The sequence below is a fragment of the Anomaloglossus baeobatrachus genome, chromosome 9 (assembly GCF_048569485.1).
Source record: "Anomaloglossus baeobatrachus isolate aAnoBae1 chromosome 9, aAnoBae1.hap1, whole genome shotgun sequence".
Lineage (NCBI taxonomy): Eukaryota > Metazoa > Chordata > Amphibia > Anura > Aromobatidae > Anomaloglossus > Anomaloglossus baeobatrachus.
The window spans coordinates 208,041,061-208,059,332 of record NC_134361.1 but is presented as its reverse complement, the minus strand read 5'-3'; positions in this window follow the sequence as shown (position 1 = coordinate 208,059,332).

The following is an 18,272-nucleotide window of genomic DNA, read 5'->3' as shown; positions in this document are numbered from 1 at the left end:
GACCTCTAGGTGGTGACGTGCTGTTGTAGTCATACAAAGCTTCTCTGATATCTGACCTCTAGGTGGCGATGTGCTGTTGTAGTCATACAAAGCTTCTCTGATATCTGGCCTCTAGGTGGCGATGTGCTGTTGTAGTCATACAGAGCTTCTCTGCTATCTGACCTCTAGGTGGCAACGTGATGTTGTAGTCATACAAAGCTTCTCTGATATCTGACCTCTAGGTGGCGATGTGCTGTTGTTGTCATACAGAGCTTCTCTGATATCTGGCCTCTAGGTGGTGACGTGCTGTTGTAGTCATACAAAGCTTCTCTGATATCTGACCTCTAGGTGGCGATGTGCTGTTGTAGTCATACAAAGCTTCTCTGATATCTGACCTCTAGGTGGCGACGTGCTGTTGTAGTCATACAAAGCTTCTCTGATTTCTGACCTCTAGGTGGCGATGTGCTGTTGTAGTCATACAAAGCTTCTCTGATATCTGACCTCTAGGTGGTGATGTGCTGTTGTAGTCATACAAAGCTTCTCTGATATCTGACCTCTAGGTGGTGATGTGCTGTTGTAGTCATACAAAGCTTCTCTGATTTGTGACCTCTAGGTGGCGACGTGATGTTGTAGTCATACAAAGCTTCTCTGATATCTGACCTCTAGGTGGCGACGTGATGTTGTAGTCATACAAAGCTTCTGATATCTGACCTCTAGGTGGTGACGTGCTGTTGTCATCATACAGAGCTTCTGATATCTGACCTCTAGGTGGCGATGTGCTGTTGTTGTCATACAGAGCTTCTCTGATATCTGACCTCTAGGTGGCGATGTGCTGTTGTAGTCATACAAAGCTTCTCTGATTTCTGACCTCTAGGTGGCGATGTGCTGTTGTAGTCATACAAAGCTTCTGATATCTGACCTCTAGGTGGCGATGTTCTGTTGTAGTCATACAAAGCTTCTCTGATATCTGACCTCTAGGTGGTGACGTGCTGTTGTAGTCATACAAAGCTTCTGATATCTGACCTCTAGGTGGTGATGTGCTGTTGTAGTCATACAGAGCTTCTCTGATATCTAACCTCTAGGTGGCGATGTGCTGTTGTTGTCATACAGAGCTTCTCTGATATCTGACCTCTAGGTGGTGACGTGCTGTTGTAGTCATACAAAGCTTCTCTGATATCTGACCTCTAGGTGGTGACGTGCTGTTGTAGTCATACAAAGCTTCTCTGATATCTGACCTCTAGGTGGCGACGTGATGTTGTAGTCATACAAAGCTTCTGATATCTGACCTCTAGGTGGCGACGTGATGTTGTAGTCATACAAAGCTTCTGATATCTGACCTCTAGGTGGTGATGTGCTGTTGTCATCATACAGAGCTTTTGATATCTGACCTCTAGGTGGCGATGTGCTGTTGTAGTCATACAAAGCTTCTCTGATATCTGCCCTCTAGGTGGTGATGTTCTGTTGTAGTCATACAAAGCTTCTCTGATATCTGACCTCTAGGTGGCGATGTGCTGTTGTAGTCATACAAAGCTTCTGATATCTGCCCTCTAGGTGGCGATGTTCTGTTGTAGTCATACAAAGCTTCTCTGATATCTGACCTCTAGGTGGCGACGTGCTGTTGTAGTCATACAGAGCTTCTCTGATATCTAACCTCTAGGTGGCGATGTGCTGTTGTAGTCATACAAAGCTTCTCTGATATCTGAATTCTAGGTGGCGATGTGCTGTTGTAGTAATACAAAGCTTCTCTGATATCTGAATTCTAGGTGGCGATGTGCTGTTGTAGTCATACAAAGCTTCTCTGATTTCTGACCTCTAGGTGGCAATGTGCTGTTGTAGTCATACAAAGCTTCTCTGATATCTGACCTCTAGGTGGCGACGTGCTGTTGTAGTCATACAAAGCTTCTCTGATATCTGACCTCTAGGTGGCAATGTGCTGTTGTAGTCATACAAAGCTTCTCTGATATCTAACCTCTAGGTGGCGATGTGCTGTTGTAGTCATACAAAGCTTCTCTGATATCTGACCTCTAGGTGGCGACGTGCTGTTGTAGTCATACAAAGCTTCTCTGATATCTGCCCTCTAGGTGGCGATGTGCTGTTGTAGTCATACAAAGCTTCTCTGATATCTGACCTCTAGGTGGCGATGTGCTGTTGTAGTCATACAAAGCTTCTCTGCTATCTGACCTCTAGGTGGCGATGTGCTGTTGTAGTCATACAAAGCTTCTCTGATTTCTGCCCTCTAGGTGGCGATGTGCTGTTGTAGTCATACAAAGCTTCTCTGATATCTGAATTCTAGGTGGTGACGTGCTATTGTAGTCATACAATGCTTCTCTGATTTCTGACCTCTAGGTGGCAATGTGTTGTTGAAGCCATACAAAGCTCCACTGATTTCTGGCCTCTAGGTGGCGACGTGCTGTTGTAGTCATACAAAGCTTCTCATATCTGACCTCTAGCTGGTGATGTGCTGTTGAAGTCATACAAAGCTTCTCTGATTTCTGATCTCTAGGTGGTGATGTGCTGTTGTAGTCATACAAAGCTTCTCTGATATCTGACCTCTAGGTGGCGATGTGCTGTTGTAGTCATACAAAGCTCCACTGATTTCTGACCTCTAGGTGGTGACGTGCTGTTGAAGCCATACAAAGCTTCTCTGATATCTGACCTCTAGGTGGTGATGTGCTGTTGTAGTCATACAGAGCTTCTCTGATTTCTGACCTCTAGGTGGTGATGTGCTGTTGAAGTCATACAAAGCTCCACTGATTTCTGACGTCTAGGTGGTGACGTGCTGTTGCTGCCTATATAGGGAGCACACATACTAGGGCGCACTATTGTCAACGACAGACGAGTTCAGGCCTCCATGTTTTAGCCTGTGATGGGGACAGATTGTGATGAGACATTTTCGTCTGCAGATCTAATGAAAGTGAAAGCAGACGATTCTCAGCCCAGTGACCGTGATTCTGGGAAGTGATTCTGTCAGCGTCGCGGTGGAGGATACGGCTCCGCACCACAAGTATCACACCTGTATAGAGAAACCGAAACAACGACAAATAGCCGCCATCACACTGCAGAGCATTACCATGTCACACCGCAAGGCGTTACCACGTCACACCGCAGAGCGTTACCACGTCACACCGCAGAGCGTTACCACGTCACACCGCAGAGCGTTACCACGTCACACCGCAGAGCGTTACCACGTCACACCGCAGAGCGTTACCACGTCATACTGCAGAGCATTATATTCAGCCTCTAATAAGCTCATTAATCACAGCAATGTCGTGTGTGGAGGGATCTGAAGACATTTCTATTTTCTACCCATTTCCCGATCAGTGACGTCTCCATCCTGAGATTTCCGGCTCTTCTGGACCTTTCCCCCTTTTTCTGTGAGGTATAATACGTCAGATCCAGCTCTACAGATCCAGGAATCCGTGTGTTTCTGCCCCGGACGCTGGCGCGGATTCTTCTCGGTCTGATTATTCTCTGGGCAGTGATGAAGATGAAGACACCAGAATTCCTGTGAAATTTACATGAAAAAAAAATACTTGTCTTTCATCAAATGCACCATTTTTATTATGTGGGTTAAAGAATTATTGTTCCTTTCCTGATAGAGGTGTGGCCTGAAAAGGGGGCGAGGTTTGCCAGAAAATGGCGTAGTCTACGTGTAGCACCGTGTGGTACACAATGCCTGAAAATGATGGTGCAAGATTCCTCCAGAAAGTAAACACCAATAGGTGGAGTAAGCTTACCGAACAGCATGATGATGATTATTAACGACCTTCAGCTCGACCTAGAGCCATGGAGACTGGATGGATGAGCGGTCTGTAAGAAGATCAATCTTGTGCAGCCTAGATAGACCTGGGTCTTCTCTGCTTAGATAGGTCCACCAGGGTCTTCTCTGCCTAAATAGGTCCACCAGGGTCTTCTCTGCCTAAATAGGTCCACCAGGGTCTTCTCTGCCTAAATAGGTCCTCCAGGGTCTTCTCTGCCTAAATGGGTCCTCCAGGGTCTTGTCAGGCTAGACAGGTCCTCCAGGGTCTGGTCAGGCTAGACAGGTCCTCCAGGGTCTGGTCAGGCTAGACAGGTCCTCCAGGGTCTGGTCAGGCTAGACAGGTCCTCCAGGGTCTGGTCAGGCTAGACAGGTCCTCCAGGGTCTTGTCAGGCTAGACAGATCCTCCAGGGTCTTGTCAGGCTAGACAGGTCCTCCAGGGTCTTGTCAGGTTAGACAGGTCCTCCAGGGTCTTCTCTGCATAGATAGGTCCACCAGGATTTTCTCCATCATTATCTTGATAGTATCAAGCCACCAGGTTGCTAGTCTTTCTCGTTGCCTTAAGGGCCATTTACACGCTGCGACATCGCTAACGATATATCGTCGGGGTCACGGTGTTTGTCCAGCGTCGTTAGTGACATCGCAGCGTGTGACAGGCTGAAACGACCTTAAACAATCGCAAAAGAGACAAAAATCGTTGGTATATGAAAGGTCGTTCATTTACCAAAAATCGTTGTCTGGGAAGTAGCGATGTTGTTCCTCGTTCCTGCGGCATCACACATCGCAATGTGTGACACCGCAGGAGCGACGAATATCTCTTTACTTCCGTCCACCGGAAATGAGGAAGGAAGGAGGTGGGCGGCATGTTCCGCCCGCTCATCTCCGCCTCTCCTCTGCTGTTGGACGGTTGCCGTGTGACGTCACTTTGACACTGCACGAACCTCCCCCTTAGAAAGGAGGCGGATCGCCGGCCAGAGCGACATCGCAGGGAAGGTAAGTCCGTGTGCCGTGTGTTAGCGATGTTGTGCGCCACGGGCAGCGATTTGCCCGTGACGCACAACCGACGGGGGCGGGTACGCTCGCTAGCGATATCGGTACAGATATCGCAGCGTGTAAAGTACCCTTTATTCCTTCTATTCTTCAGACCATGACGTCCTTCTCCAGTGATCGCTCTTCATATGATGTGTAGATGAGTTGTAGCTCGGTGATCTTTGCTTCCAGTTAAATGTCGCGCATGATTTGTTCTAGAATTGATTGTTTGTTCTTCTTGCCATCCATGGTATTGATAACCTCCTTCTCCAGCTCCACATTTCAAAGGCCTTGATTCTTCTTGATTCTTTATCGTCCAGTTTCTGCAACCATATTTTACTACAGAAGAGACCAGACTATGTAGGAGCTGCGTCTTCGTTACCAGTGAAATGTTCCTGGATTTGAGGATCTTGTCCAGTGACTTCATTGCTGATTAGCCCATTATTCTGCTATTGACTTCCGGTGTCATCTCCTCATGTTGAGTGATCATTGATCCAAGGAGGTTAAAGTCCTTTACATCTTCCAGTTCATTGCCGTCCACCTCAGATGTGCCTCGGTCATACCTGGCAGCAGTCAGTATCTTTCTATTGAGGAGGAGTTGCCCATGTTCGGTCATTCCATCTGCGCCTGTTCCTATCAATGTTGTATCTTCTGCGTATTTAAGATTGTTGATGACTTGTCCAGCAATGTTGATTCCTTCTTCTTTCTCGCTAAGTCCAGCCTTCCTGACAATATCTTCTGTATATAAATTGCAGAAAGATGGTGGCCGGACGTCGCCTTGTCTGACGCCTCGCTCCACCTCATGCCGGGTAACCGCGACCCGTTCATGCACCAATGTGATAAATTTGTTGCATTGTGGACTGATAAGCATTAGACTATATCCATCAATGTGAATGTAGTATCTGTGACCCCCTCTTAGGCGGGCTTTGCACGTTGCGACATCGCAAGCCGATGCTGCGATGTCGCACGCAATAGTCCCCGCCCCCGTCGCAGGTACGATATCGTGTGATAGCTGGCGTAGCGAAAATTATCGCTACGCCAGCTTCACATGCACTCACCTGCCCTGCGACCGTCGCTCTGGCCGGCGACCCACCTCCTTCCTAAGGGGGCGGGTCGTGAGGCATCATAGCGACGTCACACGGCAGGCGGCCAATAGCGGCGGAGGGGCGGAGATGAGCAGGATGTAAACATCCCACCCACTTCCTTCCTTCCGTATAGCTGCCGGCGGCAGGTAGGAGATGTTCCTCGCTCCTGCGGCTTCACACACAGCGATGTGTGCTGCCGCAAGAACGAGGAACAACATCGTACCTGTCGCGGCACCGGCATTATGGAAATGTCGGTGAATGCAACGATGATACGACAACGACGTTTTTGCGCTCGTTCATCGTATCATCTAGCATTTACACAGTACGATGTCGAAAGTGACGCCGGATGTGCGTCACTTTCGATTTGACCCCACCGACATTGCACGTGCGATGTCGCAACGTGCAAAGCCGCCCTCAGGACGGCCGTGGGGCCCAGCGGTCAGGTATTCGGGGATAACTTCATACTTTTGTACAAACCGCGATTTGCCACGATTCTCACTTCCCATTCTCGCCGTTATGGATAGATTTCCAGGAGTTGGTGGATTTCATGGCTGAATACTCTGTGAATAAATAAAAAACGGATTATCGGGGATCACGCTGTCATTTCATCCACCCCCGTCCAGGGCCGCTCCGTCCCTCCTCTCCTGGACACAACCCAGGTCAGATCTGCATTTACCCCACTAAATGCTGAAAGGTGAGTTTGGGAAGAAGTGGAGGGGGTCACAGCAGACACCCCTTCACTGCTGGATGATCTGGAGGTCACAAGGTGCAGCCAGCACCAGAGAAGGCCCGGAGCGACCGGTCCTCCATCAGGATTCGCATTCCTCCTTCCTCCTGGGCTGCTTGTAATTTCTAACTGCTTGAAGTTAGATGCAGCTGCATTCCCACCAATATAGAAGACCCCCCTACAGCTCCCCCCGCACCTCCGACACCTCGATGTGGTGCGAGGTCATGGGACCACTGCGTACAGTGCAGGCAAAACAATCCCACATGTGCAATCAGGAAAATCACAGCAATATTATTATTATCCTGTGCCTGGGAACCATCATCCACTGGCTGTGTTATATTTAATGCAATGTAGAGCAGCAATCACATGATGTATGGTGTCCGGAGACACTGGGACATGCACATAGGCTGCACAGCGCAACATGGCAGCGCAAACTCCAGAGAGGAACATGGCAGCACCACCTAGATACAGCCGGTCACAGAGGAACATGGCAGCGCCAACCTGAGACAGCCGGTCACAGAGAAACATGGCAGCACCAACTGGAGACAGCCCGGTTACAGAGGAACATGACAGCACCACCTGGAGACAGCCCGGTCACAGAGGAACATGGCAGCGCCAACTGGAGACACCCTGGTAACAGAGGAACCTGGCAGTGCTGCCAACTGGAGAGAGGAACATGACAGAACCACCTGGAGACAGCCCGGTCACCGAGGAACCTGGCAGCGCCAACTGGAGAGAGGAACATGACAGCGCCAACTGGAGACAGCCCGGTCACAGAGGAACATGGCAGCGCCAAATGGAGACAGCCCGGTCACAGAGGACACATTAGGTTTCAGATTGGTCTTGTGTGTGAAAAAGCAGTGGAGTTATGGATGTGCCTGATGATGCCATGTCTATGGGGAGGCATTGAATTATGGATGTGCCCGGTGATGCCATGTCTATGGGGAGGCATTGAGTTGTGGATGTGTCCAGTGGTGTCATGTCTATGGGGAAGCATTGAGTTGTGGATGTGCCCAGTGATGCCATGTCTATGGGGAGGCATTGAGTTGTGGATGTGCCCAGTGACGCCATGTCTATGGGGAGGCATTGAGTTGTGGATGTGCCCAGTGACGCCATGTCTATGGGGAGGCACTGAGTTATGGATGTGCCCAGTGATGCCATGTCTATGGGGAGGCATTGAGTTATGGATGTGCCTGGTGATGCCATGTCTATGGGGAGGCATTGAGCTGTGGATGTGTCCGGTTATGCCATGTCTATGGGGAGGCATTGAGTTATGGATGTTCCTGGTGATGCCATGTCTATGGGGAGGCATTGAGTTATGGATATGCCCGGTGATGCCATGTCTATGAGGAGGCACTGAGTTGTGGATGTGCCCAGTGATGCCATGTCTATGGGAGGCATTGAGTTATGGATGTGCCCGGTGATGCCATGTCTATGGGGAGGCATTGAGTTATGGATGTGCCCGGTGATTCCATGTCAATGGGGAGGCATTGAGTTATGGATGTCCGCGGTGATGCCATGTCTATGGGGAAGCATTGATTTATCGATGTGCCCGGTGATGCCATGTCTATGGGGAGGCATTGAGTTATGGATGTTCCCGGTGATGCCATGTCTATGGGGAGACATTGAGTTATGGATGTTCCCGGTGATGCCATGTCTATGGGGAGGCATTGAGTTATGGATGTTCCCGGTGATGCCATGTCTATGGAGAGGTATTGATTTATGGATGTGCCCGGTGATGCCATATCTATGGGGAGGCATTAAGTTGTGGATATGCTCGGTGATGCCATGTCTATGGGGAGGCATTGATTTATCGATGTGCCCGGTGATGCCATGTCTATGGGGAGGCATTGAGTTATGGATGTTCCCGGTGATGCCATGTCTATGGGGAGACATTGAGTTATGGATGTTCCCGATGATGCCATGTCTATGGGGAGGCATTGAGTTATGGATGTTCCCGGTGATGCCATGTCTATGGAGAGGTATTGATTTATGGATGTGCCCGGTGATGCCATATCTATGGGGAGGCATTAAGTTGTGGATATGCTCGGTGATGCCATGTCTATGGGGAGGCATTGAGTTGTGGATGTGTCCAGTGGTGTCATGTCTATGGGGAAGCATTGAGTTGTGGATGTGCCCAGTGATGCCATGTCTATGGGGAGGCATTGAGTTGTGGATGTTCCCGGTGACGCCATGTCTATGGGGAGGCATTGAGTTGTGGATGTGCCCAGTGACGCCATGTCTATGGGGAGGCACTGAGTTATGGATGTGCCCAGTGATGCCATGTCTATGGGGAGGCATTGAGTTATGGATGTGCCTGGTGATGCCATGTCTATGGGGAGGCATTGAGTTGTGGATAGGTCCAGTGATGCCATGTCTATGGGGAGGCATTGAGTTATGGATGTTCCTGGTGATGCCATGTCTATGGGGAGGCATTGAGTTATGGATATGCCTGGTGATGCCAGGTCTATGGGGAGGCATTAAGTTGTGGATATGCCCGGTGATGCCATGTCTATGGGGAGGTATTGAGTTATGGATATGCCTGGTGATGCCAGGTCTATGGGGAGGCATTAAGTTGTGGATGTGCCCAGTGATGCCATGTCTATGGGGAGGCATTTAGTTATGGATGTGCCCGGTGATGCCATGTCTATGGGGAGGCATTGAGTTATAGATGTGCCCGGTGATTCCATGTCAATGGGGAGGCATTGAGTTATGGATGTGCCCAGTGATGCCATGTCTATGGGAAGGCATTGAGTTATGGATGTCCCCGGTGATGCCATGTCTATGGGGAAGCATTGATTTATCGATGTGACCGGTGAGCCATGTCTATGGGGAGGCATTGAGTTATGGATGTTCCCGGTGATGCCATGTCTATGGGGAGACATTGAGTTATGGATGTTCCCGGTGATGCCATGTCTATGGGGAGGTACTGATTTATGGATGTGCCCAGTGATGCCATGTCTATGGGGAGGCACTGAGTTATGGATGTGCCCAGTGATGCCATGTCTATGGGGAGGCATTGAGTTATGGATGTGCTTGGTGATGCCATGTCTATGGGGAGGCATTGAGTTGTAGATGTGTCCAGTGATGCCATGTCTATGGGGAGGCATTGAGTTATGGATGTTCCTGGTGATGCCATGTCTATGGGGAGGCATTGAGTTATGGATATGCCTGGTGATGCCAGGTCTATGGGGAGGCATTAAGTTGTGGATATGCCCGGTGATGCCATGTCTATGAGGAGGCACTGAGTTATGGATGTGCCCGGTGATGCCATGTCTATGGGGAGGCATTGAGTTATAGATGTGCCCAGTGATTCCATGTCAATGGGGAGGCATTGAGTTATGGATGTGCCCAGTGATGCCATGTCTATGGGGAGGCATTGAGTTATGGATGTCCCCAGTGATGCCATGTCTATGGGGAAGCATTGATTTATCGATGTGCCCGGTGAGCCATGTCTATGGGGAGGCATTGAGTTATGGATGTTCCCGGTGATGCCATGTCTATGGGGAGACATTGAGTTATGGATGTTCCCGGTGATGCCATGTCTATGGGGAGGTACTGATTTATGGATGTGCCCAGTGATGCCATGTCTATGGGGAGGCACTGAGTTATGGATGTGCCCAGTGATGCCATGTCTACGGGGAGGCATTGAGTTATGGATGTGCCTGGTGATGCCATGTCTATGGGGAAGCATTGATTTATCGATGTGCCCGGTGATGCCATGTCTATGGGGAGGCATTGATTTATCGATGTGCCCGGTGATGCCATGTCTATGGGGAGGCATTGAGTTATGGATGTTCCCGGTGATGCCATGTCTATGGGGAGACATTGAGTTATGGATGTTCCCGATGATGCCATGTCTATGGGGAGGCATTGAGTTATGGATGTTCCCGGTGATGCCATGTCTATGGAGAAGTATTGATTTATGGATGTGCCCGGTTATGCCATATCTATGGGGAGGCATTAAGTTGTGGATATGCTCGGTGATGCCATGTCTATGGGGAGGCATTGAGTTGTGGATGTGTCCAGTGGTGTCATGTCTATGGGGAGGCATTGAGTTGTGGATGTTCCCGGTGACGCCATGTCTATGGGGAGGCATTGAGTTGTGGATGTGCCCAGTGACGCCATGTCTATGGGGAGGCACTGAGTTATGGATGTGCCCAGTGATGCCATGTCTATGGGGAGGCATTGAGTTATGGATGTGCCTGGTGATGCCATGTCTATGGGGAGGCATTGAGTTGTGGATGTGTCCAGTGATGCCATGTCTATGGGGAGGCATTGAGTTATGGATGTTCCTGGTGATGCCATGTCTATGGGGAGGCATTGAGTTATGGATATGCCTGGTGATGCCAGGTCTATGGGGAGGCATTAAGTTGTGGATATGCCCGGTGATGCCATGTCTATGAGGAGGCACTGAGTTGTGGATGTGCCCAGTGATGCCATGTCTATGGGGAGGCATTTAGTTATGGATGTGCCCGGTGATGCCATGTCTATGGGGAGGCATTGAGTTATAGATGTGCCCGGTGATTCCATGTCAATGGGGAGGCATTGAGTTATGGATGTGCCCAGTGATGCCATGTCTATGGGGAGGCATTGAGTTATGGATGTCCCCGGTGATGCCATGTCTATGGGGAAGCATTGATTTATCGATGTGCCCGGTGAGCCATGTCTATGGGGAGGCATTGAGTTATGGATGTTCCCGGTGATGCCATGTCTATGGGGAGACATTGAGTTATGGATGTTCCCGGTGATGCCATGTCTATGGGGAGGTACTGATTTATGGATGTGCCCAGTGATGCCATGTCTATGGGGAGGCACTGAGTTATGGATGTGCCCAGTGATGCCATGTCTATGGGGAGGCATTGAGTTGTGGATGTGTCCAGTGATGCCATGTCTATGGGGAGGCATTGAGTTATGGATGTTCCTGGTGATGCCATGTCTATGGGGAGGCATTGAGTTATGGATATGCCTGGTGATGCCAGGTCTATGGGGAGGCATTAAGTTGTGGATATGCCCGGTGATGCCATGTCTATGAGGAGGCACTGAGTTGTGGATGTGCCCAGTGATGCCATGTCTATGGGGAGGCATTGAGTTATGGATGTGCCCAGTGATGCCATGTCTATGGGGAGGCATTGAGTTATGGATGTGCCCGGTGATGCCATGTCTATGGGGAGGCATTGAGTTATGGATGTACCCGGTGATTCCATGTCAATGGGGAGGCATTGAGTTATGGATATGCCCAGTGATGCCATGTCTATGGGGAGGCATTGAGTTATGGATGTCCCCGGTGATGCCATGTCTATGGGGAAGCATTGATTTATCGATGTGCCCGGTGAGCCATGTCTATGGGGAGGCATTGAGTTATGGATGTTCCCGGTGTTGCCATGTCTATGGGGAGACATTGAGTTATGGATGTTCCCGGTGATGCCATGTCTATGGGGAGGCATTGAGTTATGGATGTTCCCGGTGATGCCATGTCTATGGAGAGGTATTGATTTATGGATGTGCCCGGTGATGCCATATCTATGGGGAGGCATTGAGTTATGGATGTTCCCGGTGATGGCAGGTCTATGGGGAGGCATTGAGTTATGGATGTTCCCGGTGATGCCATGTCTATGGGGGAGGCATTGATTTATGGATGTGCCCAGTGATGCCATGTCTATGGGTAAGAATCGAGTTGCATAACATCCAACATGTCCCTTCAGGCACTTGTAGACATTAGATGAAGGCTGCTGAAGCCCCCTGAATTACACGGTCGGACCATCGTACTTACACGGGGCGGTCATTCCTCTCATCAATGAAAGGATGTTAGGACCAAAGCTTGGTTCCTATACGATCAAGAGTGCGGCAGGCACGTCCTACCCCTCTTACACGTCCTACCCCTCTCTCACAAGTCCTTACCCCCCTTACACATCCTATTCCTCTGTCACACGTCCTACCCCCCTTACACGTCCAACCCTCTGTCACACGTCCTACTCTTTTACACGTCCTACCCCTTACACATCCTACTCCTCTTACACGTCCTACCCCTCTCTCACATGTCCTACCCCTCTCTCACATGTCCAACCCCTCTTACACGTCCTACCCCTCTCTCACATGTCCTACCCCTTTCTCACATGTCCTACCCCTCTCTTACATGTACTACCCCTTTTACACATCCTACCCCTCTTACACGTCCTACCCCTCTCTAACACGTCCTACCCCTCTCTCACACGTCTTACCCCCCCTTACATACCCCTCTCTCACATGTCTTAAGCGTGCTTTACACGCTACAACTTATCTAACGATGTGTTGGCGGGGTCACGTCGTGATGCACATCTGGCATCGTTAGTGGTGTTGTAGCGTGTGACAGCTACGTGCGACTGCGATTGAACGTAAAACCGTTCAACGCATACACATCGTTCATTTCCTAAAAATTGCACGTCAGGTTGTTCAATGTTCCCGAGGCAGCACATATCGCAGTGTGTGACACCCCGGGAACGATGAACAGATCTTACCTGCATCCCGCCGGCAATGCGGGAGGAAGGAGGTGGGCAGGATGTTTAGGTCCCACTCATCTCCGCCCCTCCGCTTCTATTGGACGGCTGCCGTGTGACGCCGAACGTCCCTCCCACTCCAGGAAGTGGATGTTCGCCGCCCACAGCGAGGTCGTAAGGAAGGGTAAGTACGTGTGACAGCTTTTAATCGATTGTGCGACACGGTCAACAAATTGAACGTGCCGCACATACGATGGGGGCGTGTCACATCGCATACAATATCGTATGCTTAATTGAAAGGTGTAAAGCAGGTTTTACTCTCTTACATGTCCTACCCCTCTTACACGTCCTACCCCTCTCTCACACGTCCTACCCCTCTCTCACACGTCCTACCCCTCTTACACATCCTACCCCTCTTACACGTCCTACCCCTCTCTCACACATCCTACCCCTCCCTTACATGTCCTACTTCCCTTACACGTCCTACCCCTCTCTCATACGTCTTACTCTCTTACATGTCCTACCCCTCTCACACATCCTACGCCTCTCTCACACGTCGTACCCCACTCTCACACGTCCTACCCCTCTCTCACACGTCTTACCCCTCTCTCACACGTCCTACAGCTCTCTCACACGTCCTACCCCTCTCTCACACGTCCTAACCCCTCTCTCACACGTCCTACCCCTTTCTCACACATCCTACCCCCTTACACGTCCTACCTCTCTCTCACATGTCCTACCCCTCTCTCACACGTCCTACCCATTTTACACCTCTTACACGTCCTACCCCTCTTGCACATCCTTCCCCTCTTGCACGTCCTAACCCCCTACACGTCCTATCCCTCTCACACGTCCTACCCGTTTTACACCTCTTACACGTCCTACCCCTCTTGCACGTCTTACCCCTCTTGCACGTCTTACCCCTCTTGCACGTCTTACCCCTCTTGCACGTCTTACCCCTCTTGCACGTCTTACCATTCTTGCACGTCTTACCCCTCTTGCACGTCTTACCCCTCTTGCACGTCCTACCCCTCTTGCACGTCCTACCCCTCTTGCACGTCCTACCCCTCTTGCACGTCCTACCCCTCTTGCACGTCTTACCCCTCTTGCACGTCTTACCCCTCTTGCACGTCTTACCCCTCTTGCAAGTCTTACCCCTCTTGCACGTCCTACCCCTTTTGCACGTCCTACCCCTCTTGCACGTCTTACCCCTCTTCCATGTCCTACTCCTCTTGCACGTCCTACCCCTCTTGCACGTCCTACCCCTCTTGCACATGAAGTTGCAGTCTGGATGTGTCCCAGTAGACGTTGGTTGGGAGGAGGCCCTGTCGGCCATACCTGCCCTGGCTCTTATCTGACTGACCACCTGGAGCCCCCGCAGCCATAATGCAGATCCGTCCAGTACTTGATGCCACAACCTATGAGACCTTCTGCCATCGGAGAAGCTGTATAGCAGCACAGAGATTGCCTGCAATTCCTGCTAATGTGGACCAACACAGGTATCTAAGCACGTATCTAGTTATTAGATGCCCTCAGATACCTGTAGGCGTCACCTCACTATTAGCTACGAGCAGCCATCAGAAGTCTACTGCGACCACTACAGATGGATGGGACACGGCTCTGCATATGGGCCCACCACCAACATACAGGAGCCCATGAGACCAATGGGAGCCACGTGGAGAACATTTAGGGAGAGTACAAGCAGTGGGACCAATCTTTGACCCTATGTGGCAGAGGCGGCCGTACAGGGGGTCACTACGAAGGACCTCTTAATAGGGGGTCATTTATGAGCGCAGAGGGCCAGGCGTGTCGTATGGCGATGTGGGAAGGGGCAGACGTCATTTCTCTCTGGGATTTCAGGTATACTATATTTTCAGTACAGGGGCTCCGGCTGTCTATGAATCCCGCCTGCTCTGAACCGTACCCAGCATCGGCCGAGCGAGCGATCGTGGGCAGGGTTCACATCTAATACTAGAAAATCCCACAATACGAGAGAAAACAGCAGAGCCCATGTAACGCGTCGCCTCCCCGCCTGCACTCCCCAGCAAGATGTGGTTGGGACATCTCCTCAGGGCCCTCCACCTCCACTGGATTAACACTACTGGAGGGCGGCCATCAGCCTCCGTGGGAAAATGCCGAGCGCAGACACTTAGTTTTAATCTAATAATTGTAAGTTTTCAATTTATAGCTGAAAGCGGGGGAAGGGAACATCTGGGGGATATGGCAGAATAGCAGAAAAGGGAGTTGTAACCGAATCTGGGGCATTTATATCACAAGAACATATGTGCCTCTTAGTGATGTGAGCCTGGCTGATAACAGAAAGCAACAGGCTGCACTGTACTGCATACCATAGGGAGCCTGGCTGATAACTGAGGACAACAGACTGCATACCATACAGATAACAGAGTGTGTGTAGTGTCCCTTCACACGCTGATGCTGGGCTATCACACCATATACACTATATCTGCAGCAGATCATATCTCACAGATAAGGCTGCGGTGCAGCAGATATGTCAGGGCAGAGCGTTCCCACACAGGACTGTATCACAAAGGGGCTCCAAAAAAATGTGCTGAACCCCCCAGATAGCACAAGTGCACCAGGCTGACAGCCATCTCCCCTTACACATGCACGCTCAGCTGGGCTCAGCATGCATGTGTCTTTAATGGCTAACACGGTACAAAGATATATTTTACTTGTATGTGTCTTTAATGAGAAGAGTGGAGTACTCTGCAACCAGAGACAGCGCAGCTCCGGCAGTAACAAAGGGACGGAGGGCTGCAAGTCACCCTGTCCGAATCTTGTGCCCCTACATCATCTGCCAGACCCCATAGACCCTGTATGGTCGGCCAATGGTCAGGCTCAGGCGGCACGGACTGAATGCTATGGGGGTCTTTATGGCTGACTACCTCAAAATAGATTCTACATTTAAGAGTCGGCTACATTTTCCCCATAGGATTACAAGGTAATCCAAGAATAGAGTTGGGGTCAGTCACAGCCTACTCATGTCAGGGCCATGACAGCTTACAACAGCAGAAGAAGCCATAGTGCCCCCATAACATCAGCAGATGGCCGTGCGGTCAGGCAGCAAGCGTTTACCTGGCAGGTCCGGGGCTTCCTGTGCAGGTCCTGGGCTACCTGTGCAGGTCCGGGGCTTCCTGTGCAGGTCCTGGGCTCCTTGTGCAGGTCCTGGGCTCCCTGTGCAGATCCTGGGCTACCTGTGCAGGTCCTGGGCTCCCTGTGCAGGTCCTGGGCTCCCTGTGCAGGTCCTGGGCTCTCTGTGCAGGTCCTGGGCTCCCTGTGCAGGTCCTGGGCTCCCTGTGCATATCCAGGGGCTCCCTGTGCATATCCAGGGGCTCCCTGTGCAGATCCAGGGGCTCCCTGTGCAGGTCCTGGGCTCCCTGTGCAGGTCCTGGGCTCTCTGTGCAGGTCCTGGGCTCCCTGTGCAGGTCCTGGGCTCCCTGTGCAGGTCCTGGGCTAACTGTGCAGGTCCTGAGGTCCCTGTGCAGGTCCTGGGCTACCTGTGCAGGTCCTGGGCTTCCTGTGCAGGTCCTGGGCTCCCTGTGCAGGTCCTGGGCTACCTGTGCAGGTACTGAGCTCCATGTGCAGGTCCTGGGCTAACTGTGCAGGTCCTGGGCTCCCTGTGCAGGTCCTGGGCTACCTGTGCAGGTACTGAGCTCCATGTGCAGGTCCTGGGCTAACTGTGCAGGTCCTGGGCTCCCTGTGCAGGTCCTGGGCTACCTGTGTAGGTACTGAGCTCCATGTGCAGGTCCTGGGCTAACTGGGCAGGTCCTGGGCTAACTGCGCAGGTCCTGGGCTAACTGCGCAGGTCCTGGGCTCCCTGTGCAGGTCCTGGGCTACCTGTGCAGGTACTGAGCTCCATGTGCAGGTCCTGGGCTAACTGGGCAGGTCCTGGGCTAACTGTGCAGGTCCTGGGCTCCCTGTGCAGGTCCTGGGCTACCTGTGCAGGTACTGAGCTCCATGTGCAGGTCCTGGGCTAACTGGGCAGGTCCTGGGCTAACTGGGCAGGTCCTGGGCTAACTGCGCAGGTCCTGGGCTCCCTGTGCAGGTCCTGGGCTTCATGTACAAGTCTTGGGCTTCCTGTACAGGTCCTGGGCTTCCTGTACAGGTCCTGGGCTTCTTGTACAGGTCCTGGGCTTCTTGTACAGGTTCTAGGCTTACTGTACAGGTCCTGGGCTTCCTGTACAGGTCCTGGGCTTCCTGTACAGGTCCTGGGCTTCCTGTACAGGTCCTGGGCTTCTTGTACAGGTCCTGGGCTTCTTGTACAGGTTCTAGGCTTACTGTACAGGTCCTGGGCTTACTGTACAGGTCCTGGGCTTCCTGTACAGGTCCTGGGCTTCCTGTACAGGTCCTGGACTAAATGTTTTCAAAGCTCAGAATTCATCGACATATGGAGAAAGGGAATTGAAAATTGAAGCCCCTCGGCTGCACGTGCCTCCATCACTGCACAGCCCCTCATAGAGGGATAGCGCTGCATCATCCATGTGCACCCGTCCTCCCACCGCTTTACACTGTCAATCAATGCAGTGGGGGAGGAGCCTGGCAGAGGAGCAGCGCTCCAGACCGGGCGGCCCACACAATCTCCAAGACCTCCTTATGCATAAGAACACAAGGAATGTTTTCCCTAAAACAATATAGTGGATTTATATACAGTAGTGAAGATAAGACTCTTCCTCAAGCGAGGTCCACTACAAGGACCTGTGCTCACTTGTACACAGTTAAGTCCAGACATATTCTGCCACTCACCAAATCTTCATGATTTCAGCTCTGAAGGCCATGATTTTTATTTTGTTTAAAATGAAACCACTGAGACACAAGATAAGTGGAGACTTTCAGGTTTCAACAAAAGGAGTTCAACAAAAATATCCTGTGAAACATTTAGGAACTCCAGCCATTTTTCTACAAAGCCTCCTGATTTCCCATACAAAGTAACCTTCCCATAAATAAAATGTTCATTTATAACCCATTGTGGAGAATCCTTTGCAGCGATGACAGAAGTCTTCTGGCCATGGATGTCTCCATAGCTGGTCTCCTCCGGTGTGAGTCTTCTGACCGTGGACGTCTCCATCGCTGGTCTCCTCTGGGGTGAAGCTTCCGGCCATGGATGTCTCCATTGCTGGTCTCCTCCAGTATGAGGTTTCCAGCCGTAGACGTCTCCATCACTGGGCTCCTCCAGTGTGGGGCTTTCTGCCATAGATGTC